Source organism: Pollicipes pollicipes, unplaced genomic scaffold (assembly GCF_011947565.3).
Source record: "Pollicipes pollicipes isolate AB1234 unplaced genomic scaffold, Ppol_2.1 Scaffold_3447;HRSCAF=4054_pilon_pilon_pilon, whole genome shotgun sequence".
Taxonomy (NCBI): Eukaryota; Metazoa; Arthropoda; class Thecostraca; order Pollicipedomorpha; family Pollicipedidae; genus Pollicipes; species Pollicipes pollicipes.
The window spans coordinates 17,613,979-17,630,204 of NW_023596297.1; the positions used below are offsets into that span (position 1 = coordinate 17,613,979).

General features: G+C 56.0%; 1 pseudogene; it reads right to left on the reverse strand.

The window, feature by feature from the left end:
- Positions 1-6,188: 6,188 nt before the first annotated feature.
- Positions 6,189-16,226, reverse strand: part of LOC119092215 (cold shock domain-containing protein E1-like) — an 80,043-nt pseudogene continuing 70,005 nt past the window's right edge.

Genomic DNA, 16,226 nt, shown 5'->3' on the forward strand with positions numbered 1-16,226 from the left:
TGGTGCACACTCTCGCCTATCCGACTCATCCATGTCATTCGGGAAGTAAGGCTATCCAGCTTCCAAAGATTATCGTCCATTTCAACGTTGTCTTTCCTGGGGGGGGGGGGGGCGAAATTCCACGAGCGGGAATTGGTCATTTTGGCATTAATAGGCATTTTGGTTCATTGAGGAGGCATCTGTCTCCACAGGGTAGATGCCAAAATGTGGCCTGAGCATAGGCTGGTGAGAATTTTGAAAGAGAATCGATGGCTCACAGTACAACAGATCTTGAATGCGCCTTCATTTCGCTGGCTGCTTTTGAAGAGGTAAGAGTTGGCACGGCATTTTAGGGGGAAACAAATTCGGAAGCTTGAAACTGCCAAAAGCCAGATGAGAAAAGTCATAGAACTGGAGATTCTCCTTTGAAAACCAAGCCACAGAATGAAGGCCCTTCTGTCATATGTTCCTTGTCTGAGCCCTGCTCCCGTCCGCCGTCGGTGGCCACTGTCCTGGCACGACTGCCTCCGAATGATTGACCACGAAATGATGGTATGGCCGTTTTTGCACATTTCTGGATCAGCATTGCTACTATATGGGATGTAAAACATGTGTTAGACACCTACAATAATACCTTTTTCCGAATTATCTTTCCTTACACCACACCACCCCAGAAAAATGCCGCCGGGAAGCTGCCTACTTCAGGTATGAATCGGCCAACGGACGTCAACGCCCGTCATTCAACGTAGATGACTTGATCTGCTTTTGTGTGCTGCTTCTCGCTGCTCTTGTGGGTAGCCAGAGCCGTGCTAAGAGGAACACAGAGTTGACAAAAGCCCCCTTTATGGTGATCCCTCCCGCAAAAGTATCCCCGAACATAGTTTGCTTGTTCACAATGGATACAGTTTTCTCAGTTTCATTGTTATTTTTACATTACAACCAGAACAGAAACATGAGGCTAAATTGAAATCAATTCTGTTTAAATTGCAACGCGCCCGGGTGGCCGGTTAGATACCATTCGGGTGGTAACAATGGCGCGCCTGCGCCGCGCCATTCGGAAACCATTCTGGAAAAACGTTAGAGGGCGAGACAATTTGACCCCCCCCCCCCCCCCCCCACCCGAGCACGTATGAAGGTCAATAAACCGCAGAAATCAGGCGTTTAAGGAACGCATGGAATACATCACCGCTGTCCTTAATTTGCCATAGCTTAGTGGACTCTTTCTAAACCGATAGGATTCAGAAGCCTTTTTATAATGTTTTATCTGCGTTCTAGACATCGCGAAGGACGATTGGAGATCGATATGTTTGATCGAAATTTGAGGGTGAAAATTTCAATTGTAGATCGAGTGGTTAACCATGTGTATTAACATCGCCAAGCTATGTTTGTCTGGAAATGTTTAACAGTCATTAAGAATGGATTAGTAATACAATTCATATAACTTAGTTTTTAACATGCTCGCTCGCAAATCTTAGCAGCAAAAACCTCGACACGAAGCGTTACAGTCTCCATAGCCCGCGGAGCGCCGACTCAGTGATTAACTTTTCGTCATGGTCCACCGGTGGACGAGAATGATAAAGGTTCTGAAATAAATACTTTTAAACACTTGAATCGGTTAGTAAAAAAGTTTTGTGACGGAATCAGCTTAAAAGCTAACAATGAGTCGTGGCCAACGGGTGGACGAAAATGATAACGTTTCTGAAAGAAGTACCTTTGAACGCTTCAGGGAATCAAATCCTGCATCAAAAGGCAAGCTGGGCGCATACGTCACGTGTGCGATTTTTATACTGATGATAAGAATAGATTGGCCATTAAAGCACCGCGAAGTCATGCTGGAACTGGAACGGTGAACGGCGGTGGAACTGGAAGATTAAAGGTGTAGATCCTCTATGTTTCGTGTTCTGTAACTAATAATCTGTCCAGAAGACAGATTAACACGGCGCCCGACGTCTGGTAACACTTGCAGTGACCGACGCCGTTCGGTTTCACGGAAACTGCAACCCAGACCATCGCTATCCTTGCTCTCGAAGTTGCGGGCGGTCATGTTCAAACCTTTTGATGCACTTTTTCACTAATCCAATCTGAAAAAATAACCGTTGGTAGGCAAACATGGGATGGCCTTTTTTGTTAAAAAATATGCCTATTCTATTCAACAATAATGAGACCTCCACTCTACTCAACAATACTGAAGCCCTTATTTGCTTCCGGGCACGGGACGCATTGAGTAGAACACCAAGGGCACATTACCGGTTGCGGTCAAGGGCTGAAGGGCTACTCCGTCCCATCGCGAAGCGTCTTCTGGCTGTCATTCTAGCGACGCGGGGCGGGATCTCCTGGTCGATCCGGAGGCCACTGGAAGGATATATCCTATCACATTGTTCCCCTCTCTGACACGTGACGGTTTTCGACTCGCGCAGTTGGCCCTTGATCAGCACTGGAACCCTCATTGACGCAACAACATCCCTGATCGCCAAAGGTGGACTAATAATTGTCACACAGGCTCCAGTTCCGTGTTTTTCTGTTTTCTTCAGAAATATTGAGGGATCCCTGACGTAGATCGTAGATGAAATAGGGTCCTAAGCTTGTATTAACATGGCTAATCCATGTTCGTCTTAAAATGCTCAAGATTCAGTCAGAATCGATTACTGATAAAAAAACTATGTAATATGGTTTCGAGCATACGCGCTCACGAGACATAGCAACCACAGCCGGAACGCCTGGCGTTGCAGTCTCGATACACCGCGTGGCGTCGGTCTGCGGCTGTGACACTAAGCGATGGCCAATAAGCAACGAAAAAGATGACGTATCTTGAGGAAGATGGCTCGTGAACTAGGTAAATCGGCATGCATGTTTAGATGTGGTGCGAAAGTAGTCTAAACACAAACTTAATCTGAAAAGTGGGGGAGGGGGCAGTTAACACTGCTGGCTCCCCATCGTGAAAAGTGGAGGGCCATGGCCCCCTGCCCCCCCCCTCTCCCCCCTGTTCCTAACCCCATGGTCCAGGGTTATTTCCAGAAGCTTGTGCGGCTTGTAGAATGGTAAAGGAATGTCACAAATTTGTTGAGACGGCAAGTAACGGTAGGAGACCTCGTTTGAAAATGAGCATGACCAACTTTGGAGCGGAGCAAAAGAAGCCCATTCTGAGCATCTATTCACGCAATGATCGATTATTTCTTTTAAAGCTGAGAAAGACTCTTGACAGTCTCTATGTGAGCTCCATATAGCAAAACCGTCAGTAAACAGCGAATATCGTATACATCAGAGGGTGATGGGGAGCCGGAAAAACATTAATGACGATAAGAAACGGCGTTAGAGGAAGTGCACTACCTTATGAAACACTATGCTCCATTTGGTGTACGCCAGATGCCATGGGTTGGCGGCGTACATTGAAGGAACGAGTCTGTAAAAAATTACCGAGATGAACGAAGCGGCCCCTGAGGCCAAGAACATGCAACTTGCAGATCATGGTGTAACGATGGACCTTGTTAAATGCTGGTGTGATGTCCAGAGACACAGCGACGGTTGAATACTGTCGATCCAAGTTGGCCTGTTTATCTGTCGCGGAACGTATGTTTTCTGCTGTACCATGGTTTCCTCGGGATCCACTTTGAACTGTCAAACAGCTAACTTGTTTCGGGGGACCATCGCAAACGTGCGCTGACCTTTCGTTTCCAGACCTTACAGGCACAGTTTGTGAGCGATATTGGACGACATGAGTTCGTGGACAGCCTACATCTGCCGGGTTTCAGGATTGGAATGACCGTGCTCGGAGCCGTGCTTCTGGGAAAGTGTGATTGGTCCATATTGTTGACAGCGATTGAAATCGTTCACGAGCTACTAAAATGAAGATGAATTGGTAGAAGGACGAGAAAGATGGCCCATCTGGGTCTACCGATATTTTGCTGCCGCATTTGGCCAGGGACAGTTCGAGTTCACGCGTGGTAAGAGGAGCATTATAGGCTTCATAGTGATCAGATCGGTTAACGCTGAGGGAGCAGATGTTTGTGAAGGACACAGAGGCAGTGTTGCGCAACGTGTTAGCTACCTATGTGGATCAGTTACAACACCGTTTACTCTCGCGAGCTGTGGGAAAGCGCATAGTTAATTTCGGCGAGAAGCAAGCGCGCGAGCCTGTTCCCAAATTTCGCTTAAATGCGTAAAGCGATTGCACGCCGAAGCAAATTCCCGCCACGCCGACTACCCATTGACAGCGCCAGTTCCACTATTAAGCATTTCTAGGCCGACCAGGTCTGGGGCGGCAGTGAGAAAATCCGGTACGGTTGCCCTTAAATCTTATGGGACCGCCGAGCGACACACGTTTAAACAGGCAAGTTCCGACCGACAGCACGGAAAAACGTATCATTCAGTAGCTTTATTGGTTCAGACTTGAGGTTACAAATTACGAAACAAACAAGTTCATTTTTGCATTTCCGACACGCAAAGGAACGGCCACGATAATCGCGCGGGCGCTGGCACGGTCTCCGGTCGCGTCTCAGACACCGGTCGCGTGAACCAGACCAGTTTCGTCAGGAGCGGCGCGCCGGCGCTGTCGTCGACCGCAGCAGTGACCCGGCGGGCCGCCGCCCCACCGGCGCCGTCGCGTCGTCCGGTGCCGGCGACGCCGCGCCCGACGGATTCGATATGTCCATTGTTCCCTCGAGTATTCGGGTGCGGCGCTCGCGCGAGCGCTGGCCTCCCAGCTCTTGGGACAGGCCGGACAAACGCCAGGCGTCGCACTCACGCTCACGCTCACAGTCATGCGTTGCAGTCGCCCCGGCACCCCGACGTAAGTAAACCCACACTCCGTCCGAGCCGACAGGCCGGGATCGCCGGACCGGCCGCGGGGCCCGCTGTGCGCGTCGCGCACCCCGCGGCCGCAAAAAGCATGGCTGCGGTTACAGTTGATGCGAGTCGCGCACCACCCGCTCCGTCCGCGCAGACAGCGCGCCACTGGCCCCGCGCCGGCGGCGCCGACGAGCCGGGACGCGGTGTTCAGTTGACGACACCCACCTCTGACTTTTCTCTTTGGAATTACGGTATTGATATTACTACATTAGAAGCAACGTAATCACAGTCGTGTCGCGTCTGCCGGCGGCGGCGGTCGGCGGTGCCCGTGGGGCGCGCGCCGCCCGCTGCCGCCCGCAGGAGAGGTGTGGATGGCCGGGTGGGCATCAAGGCGGCCGCTGCACCCGGCGGCGGCGCAGACAGAGCCCGGGTCACGCCGGCGGGCGCCGCAGTGTCACGCGGCCGGACGCCCCAGCGGCGCCGCCGGAGAGGGTAACGAAACAAACCACTCGGAGACGGGGGCGGGCGGCCCCTCACCCACAGTTACGGCGCGTAGCAACCAGATTTCAAGCATTATTTAGCAACAGCACGTCATAAGGCCAACAAAACCAGCGACATCCGATTGGCGAACTAAGCTCAGCCGGGGAGCGAGACTGCGGTATTCCTGCGAGTCTGTGTGTCCGTCTGTCTCTGCGGCGAATGATTGCTGGGACAGGGTGGACCGGCTGGTGTCCGGGCCGGGTCGGACCGCGGCCGCCGGCAGCGGCGGCGCGCTCCGCCGGCAAAATATCACAGAATCTTGTACCAGAGGATTTCGTATAAAAGAGAGGCGCTGTCCGGCCCGGGACGGTGGCGCCGCGACAGACCACATGGAAGACAAATTATAAACAGAAACCGCCGGCGGCCCGCGGCGGTCGCCCTGACGTGCCCAGCACGCCGCTCGGTGCCAGAGGTCCGCCGCGCGCGGTCCAGCTCGCGCGCTGACGCAGGGAAGAGAGGGGAGACTCGTTGGATGGGAACGCGACGCCCGCAGCCAGCCCTCGACCCTGTTTAGGTCCGCGGGTGCGAGCTTGCGCCCAAGGCCGAAGATAGCACGCGCGCGCCCGGCGCGCTCGGGAGGGGTGGAAAGAGGACACAGAGAGGAGAGGGTCGGCGGACCGCAGCCCCGCAGGCCGGCAGTGCCAGGCGCGCCCAGTCGCTCTTCGTGCTCCCCACCATTAATATTGCTCAAACTTACAAACGCCCCTCAACCATCACAGTCAGGAAAGCACTGTTTGTGTTTGAGACCAGAATCTAGGCACGCTGTGACAGTGGGCGGGCGGCGGCGGAGGAGGCGGCAGCGCTGGCGGCGGGCGGAGGACGCTGGCGGGGAGACGACGGAGGCGGAGGCCGAGGCGGAGACGGAGACGGAGACGGTGGCGACGGCGGCGGCTCTCAGGCCGCCGGCCGGCGGGCGCTGAAGCCGCGGCCACCGTCCGCCTCCGGTCCGCGCGGCTGGCGCACGATCTGCACCTGACGCGGCCGGCGCTGGTCGTTCAGCGCCATGGTACGGATGCGTTGGATCACGCGGTCCGGCCGCTCAGACTGCGACGTGAACGAGTTCTTCTTCTTCTCGTCGGAGGCGCTGCTGCGGGTCGGCAGAGAGCGGCGGTCGGTCAGCGAGGCGACGGACGTGAGCGGGTCGAGACCGCAGCCAGTGACGCCACCGGGCGGGCACCGATCGGGCGGCACCAACACCAGCAGCCCATGTAAAAGTATTGTGGCAAAACGGTCCAATAGAAAACAAATACTTCCTGTCTAGACTGGATATCCGCCAGGCTGCCAATTAATAAGATACGTTCGGCGCGCCATCGCCTCGCAGTCGTAGCGGCCAAAAGCCCAGCTGCTCCAGCAGAAGGACGGCCTGCTGCCAAGTCGGAACCACTCACCTGATGCGCACCACCTGGCAGGCGGACGACTTCCGGGTGCGGTGCGAGGTCACCACGCCGAACTCCACCTCGTCGCCCTCGCGCAGCGTCACGCCGTCCTTAACCTCGCTGATGTGGAAGAACAGCTTCTTGCCCTCCTCATGCTCGTACGACAGGAAGCCGTACTGGTCTGCGGGCCACCCGACAAAAGGCGTCAGCACTCGGCTCCGCCTTCGCTGAGGAGCGGTCACACCCGGAAACAGTGCACCGCCTGAGCGGTCACACTCGTAGGCAGGGCACCTGATGGGGTCACACCCGGAGGCAGGACACCGCCTGAGCGGTCACACTCGTAGGCAGGGCACCTCCTGGGGTCACACCCGGAGGCAGGGCACCTCCCGAGCGGTCACACCCGGAGGCGGGGCACCTCGGTCACACCCGGAGGCAGTGCACCTCCTGAGCGGTCACACTCGTAGGCAGGGCACCTCCTGAGGTCACACCCGGAGGCAGGGCACCTCCCGAGCGGTCACACCCGGAGGCGGGGCACCTGAGCGGTCACACCCGGAGGCAGGGCACCTCCTGAGGTCACACCCGGAGGCAGGGTACCTACCGAGTGGTCACACCCGGAGGCGGGGTACCTCGGTCACACCCGGAAACAGTGCACCGCCTGAGCGGTCACACCCGGAGGCAGGACACCTCCTGAGCGGTCACACCCGGAGGCGGGGCACCTCGGTCACACCCGGAGGCAGTGCACCTCCTGAGCGGTCACACCCGGAGGCAGGGTACCTCGGTCACACCCGGAGGCAGGGCACCTCCTGAGCGGTCACACCTGGAGGCGGTGCACCTCCTGAGCGGTCACACCCGGAGGCAGGGTACCTCGGTCACACTCGGAGGCAGGGCACCTCCTCAGTGGTCACACCCGGAGGCAGTGCACCGCCTGAGCGGTCACACCCGGAGGCAGTGCACCGCCTGAGCGGTCACACCCGGAGGCAGGGCACCTCCTGAGCGGTCACACCCGGAGGCAGGGTACCTCGGTCACACTCGGAGGCAGGGCACCTCCTCAGTGGTCACACCCGGAGGCAGTGCACCGCCTGAGCGGTCACACCCGGAGGCAGAGCACCTCCTGAGCGGTCACACGCGGAGGCGGAGTCTCATTGTCACCACGTGCATTAGCGTTTCTTGGCGAATGTGTTGTTGCTAAATGGAAACATGCATTATGTTTGGTCGTGTTGGTAATGTTAATATGAAGACTTTTACCGAAAACCGAAAGAAACCGTGTTAGATGTTCAGCCAGCAACGTGGATGCTCTGTTTCAAAATCGGTTCCAACCCTCAGTCTGTAAACTGTTGGAAGGTACTGATGCTAAACATTCCAAATTGGACCAATACCCCCCAAATTTTCTGTATTCTGCATAGCACCAACGCAATATCACATGACCAACAGGGAAATAAACAGGCCCATGCGAGCAGCACATCAGCAGCCCAGCACAACTCACTTTTGAAGGCATCCACGATAGCCCTGAGGCGTTTTCCGGTGAATCTTGATGTTGGTGGCCCGCTTTTCACCCTCCTCGACTTGGAAGGTAACCATATCGCCCACCTGCAGGTACTCTTTCTTGTTGGCCAGCGACGTGATGCCGAACTCGTAAGCGGTGCCGACCTCCTCTGCGGACATCCCGCGAGCCAGTTATTCACACCCAGTCGACGACAGACGGTACACGACCTATTGCAATCAGCGAAGCGGAGCATAGGGCGGGGCCGTGGCTGACTGATCTCCTCGGCACCTCGCACAGGGGCCGGTCCGACCCTGCTACAGCCGGGACATGAGAGCAGACACCGAGGCACTTCTCCACCCTGACCGTCAGCGCCTCCTCTCTGATCGGAGCGGTTTGGCATGTAACGTAAGCCCGCACAGACCGCGTGCCGTTTCTGACGCCACACTGAGCGGACCCGCTGCCAGCCAGCCGGCGGGTCGTCGCTGGCCAGCGCCCCTCACCAGTAGTGTTGGCCTGCACCAGGCCGGCGTACACGGGCTGGTCGGGGTCGACGCTGCGCACCGGGCGCACCACGATGCCGTCCAGCGTCTCGGGCAGCACGGCCGGCTGCGAGAGCGTGCCGGCCGGCAGCGGTGTCACGTTCTCGGCCGACACGCGGCCCTGGCTGCCAGCCCGGCTCAGCGTGTACTGCACCTCGTCGCCCAGCTGCAGCTGCTCGGCGCCGCCGCGCAGCGTGCTGCCGACACAGGGCGGCCGGCCGTCACGCGCCGCACGCTCCGACGGCGGCGCACGCGTGGCCACGCCTCCAGGACTCCTCTTCTCCGGATAGACAGCCAATGGCCGGCGCATGTGACAGGGGCTACCAGATGACTACACTGGACTGAACCGATGACGGGACCAGAGCCTAAGATGTAGGACTGTCAGTTCTTACGAAGACAATGAAATCTGGCGGTACGAAGCATTGGTGGACCAAGCTGAGTTTCATGCTAGATTTGAACGTAATTACACTCGAAAATAGGCGTTAAAATTCCGTTTCCACTTCGCATTTGGCGACCAGCAGTTGAAGGGGGGGGGGGGGGGAGTGTACACCGCAGTTAAATTGGCTTGTTAGTAAATATACTTCTGGTCAAGATGAGTGCCTTGTCCAAAAGCTTAAACGGAAATATACAGGAAATGAAAAAAGACATCACATACTAGCAACACGAATAATTTTCTTTTACAAAAAAATGTACAAAATAGCAATGATAACTGATATAAAAGCTTGGAGTTAGCTCGAACTCCACGGATGACCTTTAAAGGGAAGGCTCCAAATTTGAAGATATTGAAGGAAGCATAAGGTATGTCTGAACACGCTTACTTACAAGAATCGATATATTTTTAAGCGGAAAAGACTGCTTTAGACAACACAATTTCCCTGTTGAGTACATATTCTCCCTAATACGCCATTGTTTGACTACGTCATGGTACTTTGCACAACACTGAGAGCCAATTGACGGTCGTTATTTTCGGAAATTGTGCTCACGAACGCCAGATATGAACGAATCTACTTATTTTTTCATTGGCCGTGATCGCCGCGTGGCCAATGGAATGGCAGGATTTTAATGACGTTATGATGACATCAAGGACGCCTGGGCGGCCTGGAAATGGTCTAAACGAAACAGAATGCACATCTTCGCGGACGTGTACCTCAGAAACCGGGGGGGGGGAGGGGGGCGAGGAGCTTAGGCCTTAAGAAGGGCAGGGCTGTGAACTGCACCGAATGATCCGCAATACAGTTTGTCAGTCCGAAACCCCATACAAATGTGGAACACTCCCTTTAGGCGTATTCACGGCCCCCGCCTACTGTGCTGCTGAGGTCAATTAGAGCTACCCGGTGATCAGGAAATCGTCGGGGCAACATCATTCAGTGCAGTTCACCGCCATTCCCTCTTAAGACCTAAACCCCTCCAGTTTCTGAGCTACAAGAGCGAGAAGTGCAGCCTTATTCGGGGAAGGCTATTTCAATATCACACGGGCATCCACGACGCCACAAAACCGTGGTTCACAAATCTTGCCATCCCATTGGCCATGTGGTGATCACGGCTAACAAATGTATCAGTGTCAAGTCGTTCACACCTGGCGTTCGTGAGCACGCCTTCCAGATATAACAGCCGTCAGTTGGTTCTCGATCGATGTTTTGCAAGTACGATGACGTAATCAACCAATTACGTACTGAGGAGCACACTTAACATAGAAATGTTGTCTGGAGCAATCTTTTCCAGAGTATGCCGACATCTATAAGTGACCTTACTTCATCACATTTGATGCTTGATTCCACATCTCCAAATGTGGAGCATTCTCTCTAACACATGAACACACTGTCTTGTAGGACAGGAACACCACGGAGCGATACAATTACCTTCCAGCTTCGGTGGGGGCCGGCTCCGAACGCAGCGTATCTCGCGCCAGATGTGCAGCGCAACTCACCTGTAGTGGAAGAATATCTCGCGGTCGTGCTGCAGGGTCTCGATGAAGCCGTAGTTCTCCTTGAGAGCAGCCACGTAGCCCTGGTGAATGGAGCCGGGCACGAGGCCGTCGCGCGCGGTGTGTCGCTCGGCCCGCTCGGGCCGCTCGGCACGCTCCGTCACCACCACCTCGGCCGCCCACAGCTCCTTGGTGCGGCGTGACTGCATCAGGCTGAACTGCACCTTGTCGCCCTGGCGCGGGCTGTGCCGCGGGTCGGTGGCGTTGTGGCTGAAGCTGACCGTAGTCTTGGTACCATTTAGCTCGTGCTCGATCAGGCCCGTCTCATGAGATTTGTCGCCGCTGCCGTTGGCGGAGGCGGCGGCGCGGCCTGGCGAGCGTGAGAACTTGGAGGAGGGCTCGCGCGTGACGGTGCCCGTCACCTGCGCCTGCACCAGCGTCTCGAAGCGGACCGTGCCGGGCGGCAGGCGCAGGATCCGGATGGCCGTCATACGGGAGGCGATCTTGGGGTCGGACACCACGGTGAACTCCACCTCGTCCTTGTTCTGCAGGCCACGCTCCGGGTCCACCATTTCTGAGAGGTGGAAGAACAGGTTGTTGTCGCGCTCCACGCAGCGGATGAAGCCGTAGCTGCGCTCCTTGACGGAGAGCAGCACGCCCTGCTCGCGCTTCTCGCCAGACACGACGAACGACTGCTCGAGCAGCGAGATGCCGGTGGCGCGCTTCAGCTTGTCACGCCGGTCCGTGGCCACGTTGAACTGCACCCAGTCGCCGTGGCGAAGCGTGAACTTGCCCTTGAGGTCGCGCTCGCCGAACGGCACCTCCACCACATCCGAGCTGTCCTTGACGCGGTACCGCACGCGGCCCGGCATCGGGTCCTGCCGGCACGGACGGGCGCCGCCAGCGTCAGCTCGGCCTGCAGCGCCAACAATCCACGCCACGTTAAGACGAGCCTGCCCGTCTGCAGAACAGCCTCGTTCCACACAGCAGTACGCGCTTATCATCTAGCAGCGGGTGCCGATGAATAATCTCAGTCGGGGGCTTGGCTTTACCAAACTAGCAGGCTGACTTTGGGCCGAGAACCGAAACTTTAATCCATGAGGCGGATGACTCTGACAGCACCCATTTGTTGCTGTTTTGTTTGAGGGGGGGGGGGGTGTAACTATGACGAAACTATTGGGTAAAAATGGTGCTATTTTGGAAGGGTGTTGGTTTTCATAAACCGGACTATGCGTCTAACAGACGCAGCCAAGTTTATTGACTATTGTGTCTGTTAGACGCATAGTTCAGACATAGATATGCCCTACATAGTACGTAGGGCATAACGAGATCAAACGTCATATTGCGCGCGCCTGTTATTTGCATAGCCTGACCTGTCTCCGTCAAGCCACAGCGCGTGGTATTTGAGGCCAGTTTTGAGAAAGGTGCCCTGGTTACCTGCCTACCTTGGTGCCAGCCTTGGTTACCTGCCGGTCCGTTACTGGCCCACCTATGGCGTCATTGGTTGCCTACCCGTCCGTTACTGACTCACCTATGGGTCCAACTATGTTCAGGTGGCCTACTTATCTGCAGACGTCTACTGCACGCACCCCGTGTCACGACTCGCCTGCTCCAGTTGCCCAGATCGGCCAGATCGTACACAAATACCTCGAAACGCCCGACAAGGCGCGGATCCTTGGTTTGAGAAGCGATCGTACGTCAGTCTGCGCACACCGACTCCATTTTCCCGCACGATTGTTCGTTTCCTCCGCCGTCCGTACTAGCTAGCATCGTGTAGTTGTGCCAGCCGCAGTTGTCAAGGACTAGACGCGCGCCCGACCCGTGTTGATCAACTTCTTCGCGATTGGAAAAACTTTAACTTGTCCCAAGCGCATCGAGAACCCCAGCAAAGTCGTGATAATGTAGGCGTTGTGGAAACACGTCGCCTAAAAAACAGCTTGCATTTAAGTGTCTTCAAAGCATAAGAGCGCAACTTTTGAAGAAGTGTACAACCAGTTGATGACCGATTAATGGCGGAACAATGATCAGCAGCTGCCCATAAGATACCCATATGGAAAGCGCACCAGGCCCGGCCGAGCCCGGTCACACTCGCTGAGGCTAGCAATATCCCTTCAGTTACGGAGTGACCCGGCCGGCCGGCGGGCAAGGCTAGCGACTATAGTCAGGTAGCGGAATACGTTGGCCAATATGGCACATTGCATGCGATGACATTTCAACTTGACAATATGACAGCGAAAACCGTGGGGCAATTACCAGGCAGGTGCCACACCACAAAGCGGTCCACATGATCACCTGTATGATGCGCGCGATGGGCACACCATTTTACAATCACCAGCAGAACGGGAAGAATGCCTGATGTTTCCGTCTAAACGACACTTGACCCACAACCACAAAACAGAAGCAATATTACTCATGAAGAAGGCAGCTATAACCATCACCACTCAGTCTCCCCGATGTGAAGGCAACCACTCCCGAGTTTCCGCATCATGCAGATGACAGCCGACACGAGAGACGGACCAATGCCCGACTCCACTGTAAAGGGACCAAGCACCACAGCTGAACATACACACACACCTTGTCGTGGGTAAATACTAGCGCAAGCTTCCCAACCAGTCAGTACAATCCATCATTTAACCATGCTCTATGACAGAAACAACCGTGCAAAATAATGATGGAGGTCTCTTTGTTTGGGTCGACTATAGTGTTTCCTCTCGCACTTGCCAATATACTTTATAACTCATGGCAATGTCTCCCCATAAATGCATAAAAACATCACTCCTTCGCGAAATCAACTCAAATACTTGCGTTTACAGTAACTTGTCTTCGACTTTTTCCTCGCTGAGGCCGGCCCTGCGAAAATTATTGATCTTTCAAGCCGTAAACTGGTAGACCAGGCAAGGGTAACCTGTTGTGTGACTACTACATGGTAAGGGCGTCTGCAATCGCTGCGAGATACTGTGGGAACTCAAATCAGCCAGCGGGCGCTCTCTTTCATCAGCTATAACGTGCAACTCCCCGGTCCCAGCCAGCATCCCGCTGATCCAACCCCGCCGCGGCAACAACTTCTGGACACGTGGCGCGAAGTGGTGCAGCAGTTTCCTCCTGACATGAAAACCGCATGCGACTCGAGCGACGCGACACTTGAAACATGCACTATCTCAGATCATATGTAGTCCAGCGCGGCGAGTGGAAAGGCATATGCGGATCCTCTATCGAAAATAACTGAACGCAATCCGTCTTTTAGATCGTCATTCATGGGGGCAAAAGGCAAGAATCCGGGCGCCCAGAAGTCACGCAGGGAGCGACCACAGCCACCGACTGCATCCGTGGAAGAACCGCAAACCACCAACAGCCGTCCGCCGGTCCCGCTGATGTCGGTGCAGATAATCGCTCGCCAGCGGGACGCTCCACGCCACGAGTGCCCTCCCCTCCCCCCCCCCCTCCCCTATGGGGCGATCACAGGTCAGCTGACTCACGTTGTTATCGGCCGCGTCGTCCAGCGCCTTCAGCACCTGGCCCTTGACGTCCGCCGGGTCGATGTCCTCGAACACGACCGTGCCCGGCTCCAGGTGTACGATGTTCGTTGCCACCTCCTTGCCCTGTCGCATCCCGTGGCCTCGGTCACCCGCTGTCGGGTATTCTACGACACATCCAATCACTACAATCACAAGCGTCGCTGGTGTCGAATGGTGTAGCTGTTTTGTTTGCTAATTGCTTTCCCTTTGCTTTCCATATTGCGATGCGCTTGCGTTTTCGGTGCTCATAACCGCGCGCAATCGTAGCTGTATTAGTAACCGACGACCAAACTCCCGGCGAGGCCGCCGGCGTTCGGTCGCCGTCCACACTAACCTTGACCGTCTGGATGGTGAACTCCACCTCGTCGCCGAGCGTGACGGCCCGGTCGCCCTGCACACTGGGCGCAGCTGAACACGATCTCGCGCACCACGTCGTCGGCGCGCTCGATGAAGCCGCCCCGCTCGTCCGACTCCAGCGAGCACACCATGCCCTGATAGTGGATCGGGTTGGCCGGGTTCTCGAGTCGCACGTTGTGCGCCGCCAGGTTCCCCGTCCTGCGGCCGAGTCGCGGCGTCACGGACACGCACACATACTCGCACACGCTGTCCGCAAAATGCATGTCTGGAGAGGGATATTGGAGAGTGATGGGGCACAGAGACATATAAACTGCCAACAGATGAAGTTCCCATATCCTGTTCAATACTGTAGCATATATGCTTTAAATGGCAGCACGTTTTAAATGCCCCCCCCCCCCCCCCACCCGAGACGAGTATCGCGGTCGCGCTGCATTTGGTTTCTGGTGCCGCTTCCGTGTGAGGTGTGTTATGAATGAATATATATATATATATATATATATATATATATATACCGTAGTACTCGGCGCGTCCACTGTGGCGCGCCGGCTGTCCCTCGCGGTCCTCTGCGCCAGCCGGCCGGCCAAGCGCGGGCGGCGCTCACCGGGGGTTGGTCGCCATCTGGAAGCTGACCAGGTCGCCGACGCGAAGGCTGACGTTGCCTTCGATGTCCTCCATGTCGTAGGGCAGGAAGAAGCATTCGCCGCGGTTTTCGTAGCTGATGCGGCCGTGCTGGGCGGGCGCGCCCGGCGTCAGCTCGGTGGTGACCGTGCCCGTCACGCGCTCCTCGCTCAGCACCTGCGGCGTCTGCGGACAGCGGCGCGCCCCCAGCCGCGGCGCGGCAACGCGACGGCCCACGAACGGCCGGCGTTCAGAGCCGGCCAGCGAGAACGGCCGGCGTTCGAGCCGGCCAGCGAGCGTCGAGACGCTTGACCACCGCCTGACGATAAACGCGTACCGCACGACCTCTCGCCGTGCAACGGTTAACAGCCCGGCCACACTCTTCTCTTGACAAGACCCAGTGCTATTATTAAACAACTCGTCCCGAGATTTCACCAGAGTACTTTTTCCTTTTTGAAATATGCCCTCACGGTAGCCCACTCCCTCCTAATCATTACTTGCGCATCCGAGGGCTTAGTTTTAAGAGCGTCTGTCCCCAATCCAGTGGCGGGATGGTTTCGAGTCGTTTAAAACGCTAGCTATTTGCCCTTTAGTGAAATGGCCCACAGTCGGTGGCAAGGGCCACACTTAAGGTCAAGCACGTAAGAGGAGCGAACGGACCGAACCTGGCATAGCGGTACGTTACACTGTCACCGCCAAATTTTGCTGTTGGTCTGAAATTTTGGAACATATCGTGGGGTCAATGCTGAAGACTTGACCAATGGCTGACGAAACAAACACTGCTTAGTGTGGGCTCCGACTCTATAAATGCATCTATTCAGAAGGGAAGGATTGAGAAACAGGAACAGGCTCATTTTCAAGTTTCGCTTGCGGGCTGTGTGCCCGAGTGCACAGCTCGGAGCCTGATCGCGGCGGTACGCACCACCTCGGGCGTGATCTTGGAGACGCTGGAGGCGATGGGCTTGCCCGTGCGGCGGTCGTAAGTCATCTCGAACTCCACCGGGTCGCCGACACGCAGGTGCTCGATGGTGCCGTCGAACTGGCTGAAGTGGAAGAAGAGGCGAGCCTGCCTGTCGCAGCACTGGATGAAGCCGTACGAGTGCTGCAGAG